The sequence below is a fragment of the Syngnathus scovelli genome, chromosome 4, assembly GCF_024217435.2.
Source record: "Syngnathus scovelli strain Florida chromosome 4, RoL_Ssco_1.2, whole genome shotgun sequence".
Classification (NCBI taxonomy): Eukaryota; Metazoa; Chordata; class Actinopteri; order Syngnathiformes; family Syngnathidae; genus Syngnathus; species Syngnathus scovelli.
The window spans coordinates 1,575,900-1,585,362 of NC_090850.1; the positions used below are offsets into that span (position 1 = coordinate 1,575,900).

The 9,463-nt window shown below is 46.0% G+C and overlaps 1 long non-coding RNA gene across 1 annotated transcript; it reads right to left on the reverse strand.

Annotated features, from left to right (window-relative positions):
- Positions 1 to 2,817: 2,817 nt before the first annotated feature.
- On the reverse strand, positions 2,818 to 6,223 carry LOC137840269 (uncharacterized). Its single transcript, XR_011086801.1, has 2 exons — positions 5,808 to 6,223; positions 2,818 to 3,063 (listed from the first exon to the last, which is right to left on the reverse strand). It is a non-coding gene; the product is annotated as an uncharacterized lncRNA (long non-coding RNA).
- Between the last annotated feature and the right edge of the window lie 3,240 nt (positions 6,224 to 9,463).

Here is a 9,463-nt window from a genome sequence, read left to right on the forward strand (position 1 = left end):
TTAACTGCATATAAAAGTAGTAATCCCTGCGATTGGGTGGAAACCAGTTCAGGGTACTCCCCGAAGTCAACTGGGACAGGCTCCAGCGTTCAGAGGAGAAGCGGTTCAGATAATGGACAGATGGATGGAAGCATAATCATTGTCAGCCTGACCGGTTTGGGACCATATTATTGGGATGAATCTACTTTCAACATACCTCAGATAAACTGATAATCATATAGGAAAATCTTTTACGACATGGTAGCGGGCTGTTTAAATGGACACTTGAGTGAACTGAATATTGACACTAGTGATTTAAGGCTTTTTGTCAGGCTGGGAACAAGGCGGAGGACTCGGGTGCAGAGTCTTTCTTTTCACGGATTTATTCCAATAGAAGGATGACCAAAAAGACAACTCAAAGCGCCTCTTGCGAGGGAAAAACATTCGGCAAAAGTCCAAACAAAAAGCGTCGCACTCGGGCGAGACAAAAAAGGCTATGGGAAAAAAGGCACTAACAAAAGGCGTCGCTCTGAGGTGGAGGAGAATAGTCGTACGGCAAGGAATCGCTGGTGGTCGGGACGAGGCAAGACACACTGGCACAAGACAAGGGGAAGACACGGACTAAATACACACAAAAGGGCGGGGACACAGGTGCTGACAATTAGTGTCAACTACACAGACAAGACAAGACGGAAATCCGGAAAATAAACATGACCGCCTGACACTTTTATGGGGAATAAGTCAAGAGCCCTTAATCACAGAGCAGTAAAAAAAGAGCGTTGCTGGACACAGTAGTAGAATAAGTGGCTGTTTAATTCTCTCTTCCATCCAATTCACATAGAATCAAAATGACTTACTCAATGCGCCTGATATTGTCATTTACACATTGCTTCTCTTTTAATAAAATGTCAACAGATTGGAGAATTCACGGTGACAGACAGCAAAAGGACCCCTTCGGCTACCCAACAACATCCTGACCTAAACTGACGTAACAAAGGACCCCTTCGGCTGATGAAATCTTTAAATGCCAAGCATTTTCAGAAAAAATAACCCCTAAAATCCCAGCCAATTTTGAGCATTTTCACTTATTTTGTAAAGCCTACAGAATATTGTGTGCTATGGCTATATACACACGGGTGGTACCAAATGAAAGATTGGGCTCCCTTCTTTAATTAGAAAAAAAAGTATGATTCTAACCCAGGGGTGGGCAAACTTTTTGACTGGCGGGCTGAATTTGGTTCTAAATTGACCCCATTGGCTGGATTAAACGGCCCCGTGGGCCGGATGTGGCCCGCGGGCCGTAGTTTGCCTATGTCTACGGCAAAGGTTAGAATCTACCTATACCGTTCTTTAGTTATCACCATTTGAATATAGCTTGGTTTCACTCAAATCAGCAAGACGTATTTATGCACAACTGCGACTTTGAGACTAATATTATTTGGTTTAGTGACATCTCAAACATCTCAACAGCCCTTCCCTTTTATAAAACATGAACAAAAATAACGAAAATGTGTTTTTGATGGCAAAAACATTTATTTTCATATTTGATAACATGCGCAAACAGCAACATTTTCACATTTGACAAACTATTTACAAATGTTCAAAAATGTTTGTGTTGGTGCTCAAAATGCATGTGTGTGTTTTGCTATTTAGAATTAACGTATTTGTGCGTCACTGTATCCCACATCAGAATACTCATTAGATGACGGTGAATCATTTGACCTGTGGCACAAAGCACACACTACATGTATGACCAAGCCGGCGGTGGCTTGTGATGCAGACTTCCGTGTCTGTCGGGTACTCACAGCCATCTCCTCTAAATTCTCTCCATCGTTTTGTTCTACCGCTATCATGAAGAGCAATAGTTTGCTAAATTTTTAGCTACTTGAAAGCTGATCGCTTCCGTTTTGCCATCTTCTCTCACTCTCTGACTTCTTCCTTCATAACTCTACAACTACATTCCCCATTGTTCTCCCATGTGGGATGGATGGGCTTACAGTTTACCTCTTTATGAGCCAGCAAGAGTAACTCTGCTATCAAGTGGTCAGAGTTAACCACTACAATGCTCGATAGACTTGATTTTAAGTGGAGAGGTGGCCAGCCGGGAGTCTTATCTACCCATTATTAAAATTAAAATAAGTTGATGAGAATACTCGTCGACGGAATTAATGTCAATGACGAGTATTCTCGTCGCTGGCATACAAAGAATTAAAAACATGCCTTTCTATAAAAATAAAAAAAAACACTATCCATAGCACGCGCTTTCGGGGTTAACGCGGTTCCCAAATTCTGGACCACAAAGTCCGCATAAAAATGAGATTTACATGTATTTACCAAAAACATTGTAAAAATTTATAAAAGTGTTTGTTTTTCTCATACACGATATGTTGGGAGTTTCTTGAATGTGAGAAATAGCTCCCAAAGGTCAACTGGACGGTCAGAATCCAACTTTCTTCCGGCTTCCAGCTGACTTGATGCCAGCCTGTGAATTATAAAAAACGATTACAATAAACCGACTGACCGACCGAAACCCACTACCATTAGGCATTATTTACGCTATGGTGCCATCAAGCGGTAGATGTACATGATGGCATCATCATCATGGCATGATACAAGCTAGTCCTTATCATGGAGAGAAGTTGGACGCTTCCACCGCCACGAGTCTCCACTAGCTTGCAAGCATGCCACAAGATATGTCGGAAGTTGCAGATCTGGGATCTCTTACTGACAGGGCTCTGTCCACCCAGCATGTGAAGTCTGGATTCGGCGGAGAGCGCAGATGGACTACTTCTGAAGTCAACAAGCTGAAAGTGTAAGGGATCAGACAGTACAGCCAAGTGCGTAGCGACAGAGACTTTATTGTGGAAGGGGATGATGGGAATAGCTGGCGCTGGAGCGGCGATCTGGCTGGGGTGGACAAGCAGTTCTGCGGATTTCCGAATTGTAAAATCAGTTCCTCAGGGACTGATAGGCGAAGCATCACGGGAAAAACTGACACTCGGGTCTGCGCTGGCGCCGCTGATATAGTGCTGTCCATGAGCCCGTGGCAGGTGACGGCGATTCCACTGACAGGGGGGCGTGGTCCTGTCGCAGGTGGCGCCAGCATGAGACAGAAAGGCGATTACCAGCAATGCATCATAGAACACATAGGGCATGGTAGGTTGACAAATTATTTTGATCGTATAATTATCTTGGAATGTAGACTGTAATGATTAACCAGCTGCAGAGGAAACAATCAAACTTCTTCTGTTACCACAACAACGTAAAACAAAGTGCTAAGGGGGTCTTGGCTGAAAGGCGATTACCAGCAATGCCTCGTGGAGCACATAGGGCATGGTAGGTTGACAAATTATTTTGATCGTATGATTATGTTGGAGTGTAGACTATAATGATTAACCAGCTGCAGAGGAAACAATCAAACGTCTTCTGTTACCGCAACAACGTAAAACAAAGTGCTAAGACCCCCTGCTCTGATTGACCAGCTGCCGGGGGTTCACGAAACCTGTTCACTCTCACCCCCACCCTGTTTTCTCTCAATAAATATCCCCTTGCAAGAGGCGTAAGTCAGACTGCTTTCAAGCACCTCTGTACTATACAGGGTGCTCATGGCTTTCTCCGCTTGTGAGCGTAAAATGGCCAAACTGTCTCACATGTGGTTCTTGCAAAGAAGTTAGAGTGAGGAACACTCTAACAGTAGGACACATAGGACATCACGGTCATCCACTGCATTTGTTTCTATCTCCGGTCATCTTGACTTTGTCTTGCCACTGGATCTCAATGGTCTCGGACAAAAGTGAGGCTGACGTTCTGCGCAGCTCACCCTCACTTTATTCCAAGTCATGGCAAGTCATGACTTCAAACCATCCTGTGCAACCTTCACAGGTCCTGTGGCGATGGGCGTGTGGCAAATCAGCAGCTACGGATACACTAGGCACTGACAGTCACAGACCTATACGGAGGCGGCTCAGGGCATGTGGTTGCTCTTTATTGGACCGAAGCAGCAGTGGAGTTCGACAACCCCCTGGTTGTCTGAGCAGACATTTTTACGATTCGCTCTGCTCACCTCTATGGAGGAAGGGGCTAGAAAAGGTGCCCTAAACATAGTCTGTTTCATATCACCATGGCCAGCTTACCACGGCTGGTGGGGATCCCTCCAAGCTGTATGACCCTCCAGCTGCCGCTTGCTAACAAGACGTGCACATCACTGATCAGCACCTATGCTCCAATGATGACAAACCCAGATGATGTCAAGAACAAGTTCTAAGAAGAACTGGATGCCCCCATTGCAGCAGTCCCACAATCAGAGAAGCTATTGGTTCTCGGGGATTTCAACGCCGGAGTAGGGACAGACCATCAGACTTGGGAAGGAATCATAGGGAAATGTGGCATCGGCAAATGGAACAGCAACGGTTTACTGCTGCTCAAATCGTTGTTATCACCAACACCATATTCCACCTGCCCACCCATAACAAGACGTCATGGATGCACCCTCGCTCTAAGCATTGGCATCTTATTGATTACATCATCATCAGGAATAGGGATACGCAGGACCTTCAAAGTGACCAAGTAGTGCTGACTGCTGGACTGTTCATCATGTCCAGGGTCAAATTCCGCATCCTGCCTGTGAGAAGGCAAAAGACTGCGAAGAGACTGAACATCTCCAAGTTCAAGTGCAGCAAAGTTGCAGAAGACTTCTCCAAGGACTTCCAGAGTGAACTAACTGATGCAATGCTCGATGATGGGGCCAGCATAGAGGAGCAGTGGTTAACCTTCAGAGACGTCGTATACTCAACTGCCTCTGAACACATCGGACCAGCTACCTGGCGTACCCAAGATTGGTGCAACGAAAAGGAGGAAGGGATACAGGTGCTGCTCGGAGAGGAAAAACAACTCCTTTGAGCGCATCAGAACAAACCATCCTCGCCCCTCCTCAATGCAGATGGGACCCAGCTGCTGATTGAGAAGAAGCAAAGCACCAGAATCCGACGCTATCCCTGCTGAAATGTGCATGACAGCCTGAAAGCTTCTCTCAGAGACTTCAGCATCGACACCAACAGCTGGGCGATGCATTCTCTGGACCACCTAAGCTGGCGATGTAGGCTCACGACTGGAGCTCGCCAAAACTCAACGCAGCATGAGACCCAGAGAAAACATAACGAATGCGAGGCCCGAGCTGCCGCCATTACAGCAAATACACCCACCTTTATCCCACATGCGGGGGAGCCTTCAGGGCCTGGATTGGTCTCATCAGTCACCTCCGGGCTCACAATCCCTGCTCATTGATCTAGATTGAAGTCAATGGTCATCTTCGAATCCGAAGGACAGACAACATTAGATGATGACCTATCCTGAAATCTATCTGGTCTGACCTCGATCGCCTGTCCCTGACCACAATTTCACCTTGCCCTGTCCGACTCGACAACGCCTGTTTTTCACCATCTTGACAACGCCTGGTTGAATGAGTTAATTGCCACCACAATTCATATGCACATTCCTACTCTTGTTCAATTCAACCTGTGAAAATAAACGGTTCTGCACAAGATTTTGGATAGAGTGACATCAAATGTGACCTCCAATTACCCACTATTCTCTCCACAAAAATAAATTACATTTACAGGTTGCAGTGAACAGTAGGAATGAGCATACAAATCTTCGTAGCAAATTATCATAGTTTTCGGACGATGCTAAAGTTGTTACAGGCCTAAACGCAGTCAGGCAGACAGACAGACACGGCGATTAGCTCCCGCTAGCTCCTGTGGCTTGCTGAGGCAGAAATTTCTTTTGACGGCTAAACATACGATATTAGTAGAATGAATTCAGCTTCTTACCAGCCAGTAATGTGTGGCAGAGCAAAACAGCTCCATGCCCACCACCGACCATGTTAGCAAGCCACTGCCGGTGAGGCAACCAGCAGCACTTTGCTCACTGGACCTCTTCGTCACAGTTACCCGCTGTTTATGCAGAAGATACAGTGCCGTCGCGCTGCCAGTAAGCATCATGTGCATCAATTCCAGATATTGATGCCTCGGATGCCTGCTTGTTGAAATATTTAAATTATCACCATCCTGACCCCATTTGCAAGTGCTCATTAGAAACAGCCGATTTCCTCTCAGCCCTGCAGACAAGACTTGTCGTTTTGGCCTCAGTTCAGTAACACAGCACACTCCCCCATGCGTCTCAAGACGACAAATTGAAGCGAGTATGATGTCACAAAGGGAGTGTCCCCAGCAAACACTTTACTGCTGCGGGCTGTGATGTGGTGTGCAGGAGTAATTCCATGCATGAGTAAAGGAATGGCGAGAAGAACAGACAGAAGATAGAAGGTGATCTTTACTACCCCATCATTTCTGCCGACTCCATGCCCGGCGAGGGCACGACTACGCCGTGCAGATGTTCCACGATGCTCTCAAGACGGGCAAGTTTGAGTGCTTCCTGCAGCCCGACACGCGGCTTTCCATGATATACGCGCCACCCTGGAGGTGCTGGAGGCACCGGCCGACACACTCAGCATGTGCACATACAACATCAACGCCATGAGCTTCTCGCCCGAAGAGCTGGTGCGGGAGCTGCGCAAGCACGTGCCCGAGCTGGAGGTCTTGTTGTCAGGCAAGGGACAAGACGGAGGACTCGGATGCAGAGTCGTTTCTTTCTGGGATTTATTCCAGCAAGCACACTGAGCAAAAGTACAAATCAAATCGCCTCTTGCGAGGGAAAACACGTGGCAAAAAGTACAAACAAAAGGTGTCGCACTGAGGCGAGTCAAAAGGCTAAAAGTACAAATCAAAACGCCTCTTACGAGGGAAAACACGTAGCAAAAAGTACCAACTAAAGGAGTCGCACTGGGGCGAGACAAAAAGGCGATGGAGACCAAGGCACAAACAAAAGCGTCGCTCGGTGGCGAGACAAAAAGGAGGGTTCTTACAGAGAGTTCGGACATCAAGGGATCGCTGGTGGTCGGGACGAGGCAAGACACACTGGCACAAGACAAGGGGAAGACACGGACTAAATACACACAAAAGGGCGGGGACACAGGTGATGACAATTAGTGTCGATTACGCAGGTGCACACGATCGGGATCAGGGAAGACAAGACAACCAAACACCGAGGAAGGAAACACGAACTGAAACGGAAGGGATGACAAAATAAAACCGAAAGTAAAGTTACGACAATTGACAAGACAAAAAACTGAAAAAATAAACGCGACCGCATGACACTTGTACAACGTGGACCCCGTCCGGCAGGCCATCGCCGACTCCTGACGACTTTGACGACTCCAACACCAAATGCGACTGGGCCTGGAAGCACGACTACGACCTGCCCTAGCTGGTGCAGACCATGCTCAACTTTCTCAGCCGCGACACGCGCATGGCCCACGCCAACTAGCCGGCGGCACCTGAGTTAAAGTTAAAGTCCCAATGATCGTCACACACACATCTGGGTGTGGTGAAATTTGTCCTCTGCATTCAACCCATCCCCGTGTGATTTTGATCCATCCCCTGGGGGAGAGGGGAGCAGTGAGCAGCAGCGGTGCCGCGCTCGGGAATCATTTGGTGATCTAACCCCCCAATTCCAACCCATGATGCTGAGTCCCAAGCAGGTAGGAAATGGATCCCATTTTTATAGTCTTTGGTATGACCCGGCCGGGGTTTGAACCCACAAACTTCCAGTCTCAGGGCAGACACTCTACCACTAGTCCACTGAGCTAAGCTAACGCAGCTTTTTTGTACATAGTGTATAAGTAGGTCACGTTTTTTTTTTATCCCCATAATATGTTGTAATTGTGTCTACCGGATGTGAGTGAACGCTGGCGCGACTTGCTGCCGCTACTTTCCGGTCATTTTTTTATGCTATTTTATGTCTGTACGGCGATCTTGAGTGCCTTGAAAGGCGCCTCATAAATAAAATGCATTATTATTATTATTGCTCCTCTGAAATCTGTGATCGGAAATGGGCGTAATCAGGACAGAAACATGCCTATTTGTCTGCTGATTTGAGCCTTAAATTTTTCTAGAAATGATGAATCCCTGTGGATTTACAGTACTTACAAGATGGTAGAGAGAAGCTAAGGTCCTTCAGCACTACGCTTAAAGCCCCTGAGCAAGGCAGTGATGCCATTGACCAGTTTTAGGTTTTCCATTCTCAATAGTGCATATTCTCCCATTGGCGTAAGTCAATTCGATACAGTTTCAAAGTGTGTCAATTCCCCAGTTTAAGATTCTGACACACCCACCATGCATAACCTGCAAATTTGTGTGCAACACCCGAAGAGGCGTGATCTTATGAATAATAAATATAAATGAATGTTTTCAAATACTCAATATTAACTGGTGTATTAACCATGACAGCACCATGAAATATGATTTATGTCACGTCTCGTCCCCAACTGCTCCACTATGTGTCTGTTGTCTTGGTTTCTGTCTGTGTGCTCGCCCCTCCCCTCCTGTGTGCCCATGATTAGTGTGATTGTTCCCACCTGCCTCTCGTTACCTGTCTTGTATAAAAGTCCTGTCTGCCCCTCTCTCCCTGTCGGATCATTGGTTTTGGTCATTGGTTTTGGTTTTGGTTTTGGTTGCTGTCGTTCGGTGTTGTCGTCCTGTCTTGGTGCCGTCATGTCCTGCTGTCTTCTTGTTCCACGTCCCGGTCAGTCAGTCAAGTTATTGTTTAAGTCATGTCAGTTTACCGAGTCTGTATTTTGAGTTGCTTCAATAAACCCTGGTCCAAGCTGCACTTGGTCGTCCTGCTCCATGCTCCACCCGACCGTGACAATTTATTATTCTTATTCTTATTATTCTTTTTTTTTTTTTAAGGCATCTGTAGCATAAACTTTACATTGGGTGGTGGTTTCATCAATTTGGTAAGCACTGTGCGTGCTCTATTGTTGATCAGTTTTAATAATAATGGTTACATAAATTTTCACTAAATACATTCTGGCAGGTTTTATTTGTGTATAGGGTAAAGTCTAAAAATTGGAGTGCACGCACTTCTAAAAACACTGGGTCACTCCACACTAAGAAAAACAACAGACTTCTTTCTGTTCTTATCGCATTCTGGCCTGAGCTTCCGATGCACTACCAAGCATTTACATACAAGTTAAACAGTAATGAAAAACAAATAACGCCATAAACCAAACACAGCTTGAGCCATGATTTTTAAATGATTACTTTTACTGTTGATACTTGTCTTGGGCTGCATACAATATATTCAAAAAGTTCAATTCGAACCTGCGATGGTTTTATTTGTCCCTAAAGCAATCTACTTATTTCTCATCTGTCAAATATTTTAAGCACTGGTACTCATGGTCAAGGTTCAAATCCATATTTTTCTCTTGGCTACAGTTTTCTCTTCTAAACAGACAAACACGCACACACGCACGCACGCACGCGCACACACGCACGCACACACACACAAACACACACACACATTCTTCTGGGTTTTGATCACTACCCGTGGAAGAAGATGCGCACACACACGCACACCATCATCA